The 13,624-nt window shown below is 38.0% G+C and overlaps 1 protein-coding gene across 2 annotated transcripts in view; it reads left to right on the top strand.

The window, feature by feature from the left end:
- Positions 1–6,927: 6,927 nt before the first annotated feature.
- ELP2 (elongator protein 2) overlaps positions 6,928–13,624 on the top strand; it is a 357,421-nt gene continuing 350,724 nt past the window's right edge. For both annotated transcript variants that reach the window (XM_089403264.1, XM_089403263.1), the window contains exon 1: positions 6,928–7,249. The gene's annotated coding sequence lies outside the window, so the exon portion shown is untranslated. The remainder of the gene's footprint in view (positions 7,250–13,624) is intronic.

Below are 13,624 nucleotides of genomic sequence, written 5' to 3'. Positions count from 1 at the left end.
TTTCCCATATCTATGTGGAAATTTATCATGCTGAACATAATCAAAAGGAATATGATTAGAACCAGATTTATACCTTTCTCTTTCACCTTTATTGCCTTCATGAGGAGGTGAAGCAAATGAACAAGTGGCTCCCTTTGGAACACCATCAATCTCCTCAAGGCTGTTAGAGTTTCCACAACTCTCCGGTTCAAGTGTGTGCTTCTGAACACCTACATCCCGCAAATGATGTTTCAAGCTATTGAATTCCTCCTGAATACAATCTTCACACTCTTGGGGTAGAGAACCTGAAATGAAACTCCTTCTTGGAACTGTTTCAATGGCCTTCATGGTAGCTTTGGAACTTCCTCCATAAGACTGTCCATAGCCAAGACCCAAATACTTAGGCCTTTCCTCAACCATTATTGGCTCAAAAATACCTTGTGCATACTTGCCCAAGCCTTTTCCTTCATAGCCCATCTTGGACATTAACTTGGAACCTATGCCTCTGGTATGTTTTTCAAAAGAACCAATATAAGCATTCTTAGAAGAATTTGAAGACAAACAGGAACTATTTACCTCTTCTTCAAGCTGATACTTGACTAAGGCTTCTTTGGCAACAAAGAGTTGTGACTCCAACTCATGCATCCTTTTCAGGTTCATATTTGCAATATGAAGTTGCCTCTCCATTTCCTGCAATTTGTCAGAAAGCAATTGCTTCTCTTCCTCCACAGAATTCAACTGCTCTCTAAGTATGTTGCTCTTCCTTCCATCCTCATACATTTCTCTCACCATATCCATCATGGTGGACAAGTCTTGCTTCATGTCTTCATCAAAGACTCTTGTGATGAAGGAGGAATTTGAGGACTCACTTGTAGAAGTTGTAATTATGCAAATGAATAAAAGAACTTCAAACAAGACTAACAAAGAGCTTATCCAACAACCTTTTGTGCTTCAAGGATTTCCTTGAGGTCCTTTGGGATAGAAGAATGCCTTCAGCCCTTCTTCCTTCTTGTCCTTCCTAGACTGAGCTATCATTAGCTTTCCCTTCACCTCTGTAAACTCAAACAATAGTCAGTCTACAAACAAGCATACAATCAATCCTTGACTACCCAAACACCTTTCAGACAAGCAATCTTTGCTCTGTCAATCAAGCATTCTGATCTGATATCACCTTCTTGAAGGTGGGGTTAATTAATCTCAAGCTCTGATACCACCTGATTTGAAAATGGGGCGCTAAAGGCTTCTTTTCAAGCTTACAAGAACCTCTCCCACTTCCAAAGCTTAAATATTCCCAAGATCTAGTGATTAACCAATTGTGGAATTAATAATGCTTGAAATATGGTGTATGCTTGTATTTGGTTTTAAACTGTTTATGTATTTTAAGTTTATTTGCTTGCACTGATATAAAGCATATAGCAACAAATAAAGCAGCAGATGTAATGCAGCAACAAGCAATCACACATAACAACAATATAATATGGAGTTCACCCAAAACTCTTGGGCTACGTCTCCTTGAGCTTTAGTCAACTCGACTAGGCCCTCTGGGATTATGGCAAAGTCATTTTACAAGCTCCACGCTCAACTCCACTAGTTTACACAGAACACAATGGGCTTAGAACACCATCTTATCCCTGGCTCTGAAGCTTTCCGGCTTTTTGGCTCTAGCTCTAGATCTGGCTCTCGGCTCTGGCTCTGGCTCTGGCTCTTGGCTCTAGCTCGTGGCTCTAGCTCTGGCTCTGGCTCTAGTTCTGGCTTTGGCTCTTGGCTCTGGCTCTGGCTCTGGCTCTTGGCTCTTGGCTCTCAGCTCTGGCTTCTCTGAGCTCTCTCTTGGCCTCTGCGTGCCTCTGTAGTCTGCTTGACCTCCAAGAGACTCTCAGCAACCTTCCAACGACCTTTTTCAGTCCTCCAGCTCCCTCGACAACCTTCAGCTACCTCCAGCACTTGTGCTCTCTGCGTTTTTATCCTGCATCGGTTACAGTCCTCCATCATTGAAGAACCTGATTGTTTCCCTCACAAGAATCCGTTTACAAATGGAAAAGAACAGGCGGGCAAGAAAACTCAGACGTTTTGCCTTCCTTTGGCCGTGTCAGCCAAATAATGGAAATACACAGGAAATGCATGCAAAACGCATCATGGGCCTTTAGCTCGAACTTCAAATATTATGGAATCGACCCTATAAACTTACCGGGTCCGTCCAAATATCGCTTATCGCTGTCGCTTAAGCGGGAGGTCTAAAAACCTCAATACACAGGAAATACAAAGAAATACCATAAATCCGGACTTCAAAAGTTATGAAATCAGGTCTATAATCCCTTTCGAGTCCACCCTCCATCGTAATATCGCAATCGCATCGTCGCATGGCCAAATGGCCAAAAACCCATTTATAGGGAAATACATTGAAAATCTGAATTTTCGGATTTCAAATATTATGCAATCGAGCTTATATTTCCCATCGGGTCCGACCCTTAATCGCAATCACAATCGTATTAGCCTGGCATCGGGGATTGCTGATCGCCGAATAAATTTGGACCGTCCATTTCTTTCCCGATCCGATTGTTGATATCACACGTCGCATATCACTATCGCATTAGCCCGGGGGTCTTCCCTTTGGTAATGCCGATCGCCGATCTGCCGATCAAATCTTGATCGTTGATCCGCGGCCGCAAATCCGACGGCTGACAATCCATTTCGGGCGCGTAACTTGCACGTGATTTAATTGCCTGAAAAAGCGGTTTCCTCTCTCCTCCGCCATGCCACGCGTTAGTCAATGTATGGAATCGGGCGGATCCCGTCCAATACCACTTACTGCTCGAGGCCCACCTAAAATACCACTTACGACCTTCCTTTCGGAATTCAAAAGTTTTACTTGTTTAATTGATAAATCTGTCGGGTCCGCTAAAGGGCCTTTGCGCCTATTTTCCCTTTGTTTATTGCGATGCGATGGGTTTTAAGGGTTTTTATGTTGAAAAACACATTTTTCCCTCAAGTCCCATTTATATAAGCATTTTCCTCCTTTTCAAAGGACAAAGGCAAACTTCTTTTTGCGATAACTTCTTCATCCGAAGTCCATTTTAGCTCATTCAAGTTGCAGTAGATTCAGAATGAAAAGATCTACGCAATGGGGCTATTTCCAAGAGCATCCTTTGAATTTCATTTTCCTTTGTGAGGAACACTTTAGTTAGAAGTCTATTCAAGATCCATTTTGGATCAGGATTACACATATCCTATGGAAATTCTCCCGCCAAACGACATCTCTAATCAAGGGAAGGCATTAATCAGGCATTCAATGATTATCATGTAGAACAAAATTACAATGACAAGTGCCTTAATTGGTGGTCTAGCCATCATTATCACAATTGCTCTTTACTTGGTCTCACGGTTTAGAGCTCTGGCATGGGTATGAAGAGTTGGGATTTTGTTAGAGGAAGGCGCATTTTATTTATTTCTTCCATCACTAAGTCGATTCTACTCTCATCATAGTGTGATAGGTTGGTAGTTTGGTCCCTATTCTAGTTGGGTTTGGGCCCGAGCAAGACGACTAGAAATAACAAGTTGCTTGTTGTTGTTTTCCTTACCCCCAAAACTTATAATTTTGGTAGTTGTTTCACTTATTTCTTATCTGGGCCCATTTGGTTCTAGGAATTTTTTCTTTCTAATTGTGAGCAGTCTCAAAGGCTTCATTTCACTGAGATTATTCCATAACAAGCACACGGTCGAGGGAGGAGATGGGGCAGTTTTGTTCTTTAGTTTGTAGTGCTTTCTTCTATTTTCTTACTCACTCCTAGTTTTTTGCAATTAGAGTCACCAAAAAGAGGTAGGGAGCATGTTGCATTGAAGCTAGTCCATAGAGATACTATTTGTGATTTCACAGTGATCCATGACTCAAGCTCCTCCTTTGATCTAGAGGATGGTTAGAGCTAGTGTAGTTGAGTTTCTTTTTTTTCATCAAAGCCTCTCTTTCTTACTTTATATAAATGTTATTTACTACATGATTGATGATTCAACCCCAGTTTTACATACACTCCAATATTATTTGGTCATATTATAGAGAAAATATGCTCTTAACACTCTCCATTTGGCTATTGATAATTGATGTGCACTTAAGTCCCTTTGATGCATCTTTGATCACTAGTGGGCATTACTATAATTTCCTTATTCCTATATTTTCCAAAATTAATGACATCTTGAATTAGATTTGTGGAGCCAAGTATTTCATAAAGATTGATTTCAATCTAAGCTGTCATCAAGTACTCAAAACCAAAAGACATGTGGAAGACAACTTTCAAAATTGAAAAGGATTGGTATATAAATGTGTTTTCAAGACTTTCAACTTGACTAATGACTTAATGTGTTTATTAGTTAGATAAACAATGTATTTCAACTGATCATAAACAAACTTATGGCAATGCAACTTAACAATATGCTTATCCACATTTACACCTGAGAAGAACATCTTGATCATTTTAGACATATATTATAGATTCTTTAATGACAGAAGCTCTAAACTCACCTCAACAAGTGCTTGTTTGTAATGAAATTGATTTTTTTATCTTCGTATCTTCATTGATGACATGTGCCCATGCTGACCTAGAGAAAATATAAGTCATCAAATATTTTCCTTCTCTTTGAGACCTTATTGAGTTGTGTAGCTCCCTTGGTCTTGCTACTTTTTATTGCAAATTTCTTTCTAGTTTCTCTCATGTCATTGGGCCTCTCAGCAATATTTTGAGAGATAATAATAAGACACCCACCTTCTAGATATGTAACCAACAAAAGGCCTTTAAAGAGCCAATTCAAAGCATATTTTCTCAACATTGTATTTGGTCTTAGTCATTGAGATTGAGACTGTTGGATATGGCTATGCCGTGGGAGTTATCATATAACATGGTCATCCCATTGACTTACATAACGATACCTTTAGAGAACAAATGTAATGTTATTCAACACATGATAATGAATTATATAATATTGATCATGCTATTTAACAATGTTGGAATTTTTTCTCAGTGGGGAGATTGTTGTACATTTTGACCATAATTCTTTATAACTTTTATAGACACAAAATATGCTAGAAAGCATTTTGATCAAGAAGTGGATCACTTACATTAAACTATTCAATTTGGTCCTCAAGCATAATAATAACGTCACAAATTACCTTAGCGAACCTATACCATCAAAACTTCTTAACATACTCCACACAAGGACACAATTAATATATTCGGTTGACAACCTAACACTCTATCTAATTAACAACTCTGCATTGATTTAATTAAATGCCAACTTTGCTAATATGTTCAAGGTTGTCCTCATATTGGAGAATCACTCTTTGGGCTTGGCCATCTTTTTATTTCTTAAGGAAGACCTTTGTAGTGCCTTATATTGGAAGCTTTTTATTATAGTTAACATGTCATTTTGGCATACACAATATGCTTGCAATGCTCCAATTATTGTTCTACTAGCCAAAAATATTACAAAATGTCAAAAGTCACTTACATTTGTGCATACCTTACAATAATCAAACTAAATAATTGAAACTAATGATTGTGCACCCCTACACTTATTCCATCTTGACATTGGGAGTTTAATAACATGTACATTCTTTTAGTTTTGTTTCTTACTAAGCATCAACTTACTTGTGTCTTTATCATTATTGATCACTTAATTGAGATGGGTATAATATTTGCTCATATTTAGTCTATCTCTACCTCTTATGTTGTTCATCTATTGTTTTGCATCTCTAATTAAACTCTGCTCAATTGAAATTCACAATGTTTGGTTGTGATCTCTATTCATTAACCACTTTTGGAATTTTTATTTATTTATCTATTTTAAATGCTCAACTTTATAGGGCCACTTCTTTTTATCTATAATTTGATGAATAGATGGAAATTGTGAACAATATTGTCCACCTTCTTCACATATATAATCATGCCCCTCCTAATACTTAGAATGACTACTTGCCCTTCATCTAACACACCTATAAAGAATAATCCAAAACTCTATATGGCATGCCTTTTTCAATTTTGTCATGTCTTTTAGCACCTTCCTCCAACTTGACATAGCTTTTAGGTACTATTGACTCGAGTGATTCATCAACAAGTTTATGCATGGTATAAGTCTAATAATTTTATCTAGTGGCTTGACATATTCATACATATGTCCAACATGTCCTTAATAAAAAACAATAAACTACAAATTATAAACACTTGTTAGAATATAATCACTATTATCTTTATGAAATAAATTAGATCTAGGTCAGTAGTAAAAGTGAAAAAGTAACTTAAACTTAAGTTATACAATTAAGTAGTTAGAGGTTAGATTCACACCTATACCTTAGGAAGTTGACTTTGTTATTGTTATTATTATTATTTCTAGGAAAAATATTTAGAATTGAAAAGAGAATTACATTCATTTTGTACTCTCAATACTCATATATAAGTAAATATTGTTGAAAAACATAAGATACAAATTTCCAAATATTATTGAAAAACTTGAAATATAAACTTCTTTTACATCAAAGCTTGAATCACAATCTTCAACTTTTTCTTAAAAAATAATCCGATGAGTGTTTTTTTAACAATGCTTCGTCAAATTTCTACTTATATACAATCTCCCCATTTTAATTATTAATTTTATATATAATTATTATTATTTCTACTTATATACAATCTCCCCATTTTAATTATTAATTTTATATTTAATTATTATTATTTTAAAATGTCAACTTTCTGCTTATATACAATCTACCCATTTTAATTATTAATTTTATATTTAATTATTATTATTTTTAAATTTCTATTATTATTATTATTTTTTTAATATAATTTAACCGAGTTAAAAATGTCTGCATAACATAAAACATTACGATATCTCTTCCGGCTGTGGCCCACGCAATTAATGTAAATGTTCATAATACAAGGGAATCACTTTAAAAGAGAATTAACAGAAAACCCTATAGTTTCGTAAAAGCTGGAAAAAGGCACAAGGTGAAAATATTCGTGCTTGCCCCGATGGTGCATTTGAAAATTTGAGGGAACCCGACCCCTGTCCGGAAGAAAGTGCCGTTCAGAGCAGCGAGACATGTTCGGTTCAGTGAGAAGCTCGACGCTGCGAATAGAAGTCTGTCCAGTCGGAAACCGCGAGAAAAATAGGCCGTCAGCTCTGACAGGAAGGAAGTTCTCACAGAAAACACCCGTGCCTGAGCAGAAGTCCATCCTGAGAACCTGAGTAGAAGCCTGCTCTCGTGACAGCTGGTGAAGAAGGCTGTTCCGTAAGTGTTCTTCATTTTTCAGTCTCAGAACATTACAGTCTAGTTGAGGACTATTTATGATATGTATATTGCTAGCATGTTTTCAGATAAAATTGAGAAAAACGGACAAAGGACAGTAGGTAGAGTGGCATTTGCTCAGAGTCAAACCAATAGACGTTGAAGGGTTCACTGTAAAACAGAGTTAATCCGTACCTCTTTTAAAAAAATAGCGGGGCAATACTCTTTTTCAGAATCTCAGTAATTAAATTGTGAAAATTATGCTTCATGGACAGTTTTAGTGGAAAACATTATTTGCTTTTAAGAATCCACAACATACCAAGAAACAAATATAAATTTGAAAATTGAAATAGGGATGCCTGGTTTAGAAAGCAAATTCACAACAGACCAAGAAGCAATCAATAAATTTGTAAATCGAAATACGGAGGCCTTATTTATGTTAACATTTTAAAAAATATTGAAGATGCTGAAATTACATGGGCTAAGTTAATGTGCATTTTGGAAAAACACCGATGAGTGCCATACAATGTATCCAAATAATGCTCTTTATCGATGTCATCAGTGTTCTCTCAACAACAGTAAGCTGGGTTTGTACATCCCATCAACCTCAAAATCATTTTTCCTCAAACAAAGGTTGTGGGATTACACCAGTCAATACGGCTCCAATACAAGGCCTATAATGAAAGCTGTCTTGCATGCATAACATGATAACAAGACTGTTTTAACAATAGAGTGCAACTGTGATTGTAACATCAGTCGATCAATCGACAAGAGTAAAGAGGAATGCTGTCTGGATGTGTAGTTGACGATACACATCTATATGAAGTCCTCAAGCACCTATTCAAATGCTGCAATGACCAATGTCCAACCACAATCAATCCTTGTACTCAGCACTATTCCAGAATTCTGCCTCACACCCCTTCTGAGATTTGTAATCATCACAGCTACCATACCGAGAAATTCGACTCTTGGATGAACTCCTCTTGTTTCTATGACGAGGATGGCATTATGGCAAAGAGTCTTGTTCCTGTTGAACAAGAGGTGTAGGATGTGATTCCTGCTCAACCGAAGGTGTAGGGTGTCTTGCTATCTGCCAAACCTGTGTTGATTTTTCAAGACTTTCTAATCTGATAATTACTTCGAATGATTTCTTTGTTAATTCATCTTGTGTCACATACATCATTAAGCAGTTATACATAGAAATCTCAACAGTAAAACAATAATAACAGTAGGATCATGAAGAGGCAGCCAAACACAAGAGACACAATTTTTTTTCCCTGGGAAAACCCAACCTCGGGAAAACCCAGCAACCTTTTCTTAGAGAAATTATCCAATTCAACAAGAGATACAATCCGATCTTCCAGTGAAAAAAAAGTCAAACTGACTACAAACATTCTCAGGTCAAACCTGGGCAATCAGAGATAAATTCAGGCTCCTGAAATTTTCGCCTCCAGCACCTTCCTCAGAATTTGGACTGCAGTCCATAAAGATACTTGGTCTGTTGCCTCAGAAGAATCTCAGTCTGTTGCCTTAGAATTTGTCATTCTAAATTCCCACTTGCGAACAAAAGATGAGTATATGTGATCTGAATTGATGCCGAGAGGAGGATGAATTGCCTTTAATAGTGATCTAATGAGCCTGAATAGGTGTCTTTTGGGGCTGGTCGGCTTGAACTTCTTGGAGCCGACCTTAAACAAATTAATTTAATTCAAATCTTAAATTTGATTTTCTTTCCATTTTAAATTTCTTTCATGGCCAACTTGGAGTAGCTGGGAATACGGACCACAACTACCGTAAAATTCAACACTCTCTCTTAGCTAGGGAGGTATTCTTTTTGACTTCTTCAGATGATCTCTTGTTGAAAAACTTTCTCTATCTCAATAAAAGGTTGAATGAGCTAGCTATGTTGATGAATCCATCCACGTCATGTTCTATACCAGAACCATGTGGAAAACATCTTGCATCAACATCATGCAAAGGAATCTAGTCACCCACTAGACATATGCCCTTTGCAAAGGATCTCGTCACTCACAAGCCAATTTACCCATTGGCTACTCAGGCACCCCCTGACATAAAACCAGTCCTTGTTTCACCAATCCACTAAGTTGTCACTTGGAATCAGACACCCCATAACACATGGTGAAACCCTGTGCCCATTTACCATTCCACATGTCGCCACATGCTATGGAATGGAAAATTACTTGCCCAATGCTATAGGCACTCACTCAACCCACTAGCCAAATAACTGTTGACAATATGGTCAGGTAACCCTTGACCTGGGGAGCACTTTAGGCCTTGATGCTTATTGGGCCAATCTCCCTAGCGACATTATGTGGACCCTGATCATTACCCATGACTTGTCAATCCTAACCTAGGGAGAATCTTTGCCCCTTGATGGTACGACATCGACACTCCCTTTAATCAAGGGAAGCATTCTCAATCACTCCAAGCTTGTCCCTGAAGTATACAAACTTCATCTCGGGATAGAGGTTTTGTGAGAATGTCATCAATCCTGCTCGTTTGTAGAATTGCATTGGAGCATCACTGCTCCCATCAATACCATGTCTCGGTACTTGATCTCAATGTGCTTCAACTTGTCATCACGGTCGTCTCTAGCATCTGATCGAACAATCCTACGAATAGCTTTCGAAGCCACATTGCTTCACAACTCGCTAAACTAGCTGCAATATACTCTGCTTAAGTAGTGCAGTCAAATTCTTGCTTATCATAGTAGATCCCAAGTTGAATCATCATCCTGACCTGCAACTGTACTTCATCATTTGAGGCATGTCTTAATCCATATCCAATAGTACCATGCCGGTACCTCAACACTTGTTGTGTCGCAGCTACTTTTCGGTCATGCTCCCTCTGACACTTAGCTTCCTCAGATTAGTTACCATGGGAGTGGCCATGGACTAGCTGTCCATCATCCCAAATGTCTAAACGATCGTAATAATATGCTTCCTTTGACTAAGAAAGATTTCACCTAGCTACTACCACACTTCTAGTTCCAAGAAGTAACATATCCAATCAAGATCTTTCATCTCGAACTCAAAGGTCAGCTACCTCTGACATTGAAGCAAGGCTTCCTGTGGTAATCCTGACTGCCCCCTCTATCACATAATCAAATCCTTCTGCTACTCCTGCTTCCTCTTGTCACGTGAGTGCTTTCGCTTTTGTCAGAAATAAGTCATCTAATAGTAAGATCCACCAGGACTCATTAGATAATCATCAATCTGAGAATACCATGCCCAAGGTCTGTACAAAGTCTTCTTTAGTCCGCAAACATGCGATTCGCTCTCATGTACTTCAAGTCTTTGAGGCAACTCTATGTACACTTATTCTTCCTCAGTTACTCCATTGAGGAAAATGGTCCCCACACCGACCCAATGTAATTTCCAACCCATAATGAAGCAATAGAAATAACAGTTCTAACAGAAGTGTACCTGACAACTGGAGCAAATGTACTCACATAGTCCTCTCCCTCTTTCTGGGAGAATCTTCACGATTCTTGCTTTGTACTTCTCTTTGTTGTCATTTACCACATACTTCATCTTGTAGATCCACTTGGAAGTCACCACTGACTTCTCTTTGGCACAATTTCTCCATCATGGCATCCTTCAGACTTGTTGGCCTGCTTACTCCCTCTGAATTAGGAGCTCTTTCGGTCATCAAGCACGATGTTAGTACATCTAAACACAAGTCACTAATCCTGGGAGAATCCTCTTGCCACAAACTTTGCTTTGTTCTTCCCAATGCTTTCATCTGCTGCCAAAGCCATAGAAATATTTATAATGTACCTGCAACCCTCACTAGGAGGTCATGGAAGAAACGATTATAAACCAACAAAAAGAAACAAAGGCAAGAGGTTAAATGATAGTAAAACAATGACAATCAAGGAAGAGAGATATAAAGTACTCATCTTTAGAGGATTGTAGGGAAATCCATCTGCAAACTCATCATCCTCATCCTCATCATCAACATGCTGTTTTCCTTTCCTTCCTTGCATGAGCTAGGGTTTCTTGTTTTAGCAGAAACATTGATCTAGGTCTAGCTCGAGGGTTTTATCCGCAAACCCTTGGGATTTCTTATCCAAGCCTTCAAACCTTAGGACCTTCAAATACAAACTTTGTCATGTGCTAATTGGAATTTGTTGCTTTATAGGTGAAGAATCCTTTCTCCTTTGATTCAATTTGTAACATTAAGGACCAAGCAATGGCACCCTATCACCAACAACGTAACTTAGCCAATACAATCATAACCTCAACGGTACAATACTGGCAACATATGCAAGGCAACTTTTGCATACTTGACAAGAGCCCTTACTTAGTCATACAAGATAGTTCCACAGTAGTACAAGGCTCATCATATATGGCATTTGTATTCTAGAGACTTAGATCTCAACAACTTCAAAAATACCACTCTGCTTCTAAACACATATCCTGCAATATAGTGCAACTAAATGAAATGTCCCTCTTGAAATGCCAAGATTGCTTACATGCTACAGATCAACACATCCATTGGTTGAGAGGGAGTGACCTAACCGCATTATAGTTGCACAAGCACCTTTGAAGATCATTGATCTTATCATTGGAATTGTTTTACGTAAATAGGTGAAAGGGCTCTCTTGGCTTTGTAGCAACTTCCAACATCCCATAGCATTCAATTTCTTACAAAATGTCCTCTAATGCTTATACAAAGGTTTCTTTAAGGACTCCTTCTTTACTCATACAATGTACACTTCTGCTTTTCTTCAAACAATGGTAAGACTCAACTTGAGGATTAGGAACTAGAGATTAGCCTTACTTTTGCAAATGGACTTTCCTTTGCAAAAATCATCATCAACAACTTCTGTTTGGCCTTCTGAGGCATCTTGGCCTTGCTTAAAAGTTAAAACCACAGTAGCAATAGGAACAATTGGGCTTTTCAGTGACAACTCTAGCTTTGAGATAACTTGTCCTTTCCAAGAGGATTTCGGCCTTCACAGAGTGCTTTCCAGAATATTATCACAATCTCCAAATAAACTTTTTCGACTTCTTGGTAATTTCAGATTAATAAAACTTGTCCTCCAAAAATAGATGACTCAGTTTGCCAACTAGTTAGCAATTCAATCTCTTGATGTAGAAGAATATGATTTCCCACTAAGTGATTTGTCCTCCAACAAAATGAATCTCGGATCCATTAGAAATGTGTTTTATTTGTTAATTTTTCATGGGCCCTAGATCTGGTCTATGACTGATCTAGTACATAAACACACTAGAAGCCCTTAACTAGCACAATGGAACAAATCGACAACGAAATCAATAATAGTACACAAGAATATTGGCCCAAATCTTATTTCTCATTAGTCCATTACTAAGAAAACATTAGGGCTCCCGTACCAGGGATCATGGCCCTTTACAACCCTTTATACAACTAGTATACATAGTATACAATAAAATACACAGTATGCCCTTTGACTAATCTAGGGCTTAAAATCTAATCCTTTAGATCTTCAATTTGCCCAATGAGACAAATGCATACTTGAGCTAGTCCTTTAGCTCGCGGTCCCTCTACAATCACACTGCAGTTTCTCAATATGCTAGATTTGCTTCTTCAAATCATAGATTTGACTTTCTTCTTCCAGATATGATTTTCCAACACTCAAATCTGACTCTCTTCTTGCAGATATGACCTTCCAACACTTAGATCTGACTTTCTTCTTGTAGATATGACCTTCCAACACTCAGATCTGACTTTCTTCTTGCAAATTTGACCTTCTAGCACTTAGATTTGACTTTCTTCTTGTAGTTATGACCTTCCAACACTTAGATATAACTTTCTTCTTGCATATCCGATCTTCGAACACTCAGATCTGACTTTCATCTTGCTAATGCAGGTCTTCTAAGGCAGATCTTCGGCTAGGTCCTTTAGCCTCCCTCTCTTCACAAGTGAAAGTCCTTATCCACTTCTCTGTCTAGGCCTCTCCTTTGGTCTCTTATTTATAGTTTTCCTTTCGGTTATTTGGAAACCCTTGGTTCTTTAAGGTTTTTCCTACTCAACACTTTATCCCTAAATTAGAATAAACAATTAATTGACTTGGGTCCAAACCCACAACTTTGGGTCAAAACCCCAATCGCTTGAGTACTTTTCCCAGCCAACTAATTTTTGGTGGGTTTTCACCACTTGGAAATACCTTCTGAGCTACCCAAGTTTCTAACATTATTCTCAAAAGAAAAATGGAACTAGGGTTCCTTTGTTCTCAATACAAGCCTTGCAAGTAATTTTGATCTTTAATCTAGAGGAACTTTGACCTTCTTGTTTTAGGACTGAGGCCCTTCGACCCTTTGGAGGCCATTCGGTCTATATGTGATTAGGCTTGAGGATGTTTGTCCTTAA

Source organism: Pinus tabuliformis, chromosome 2_1, assembly GCF_031772625.1.
Source record: "Pinus tabuliformis cultivar Carrire ecotype Pingquan chromosome 2_1, CPIR1, whole genome shotgun sequence".
NCBI classification, from domain to species: domain Eukaryota; kingdom Viridiplantae; phylum Streptophyta; class Pinopsida; order Pinales; family Pinaceae; genus Pinus; species Pinus tabuliformis.
Note: the sequence above shows the minus strand (reverse complement) of the source record. Positions and strands in the feature narration are given on the sequence as shown.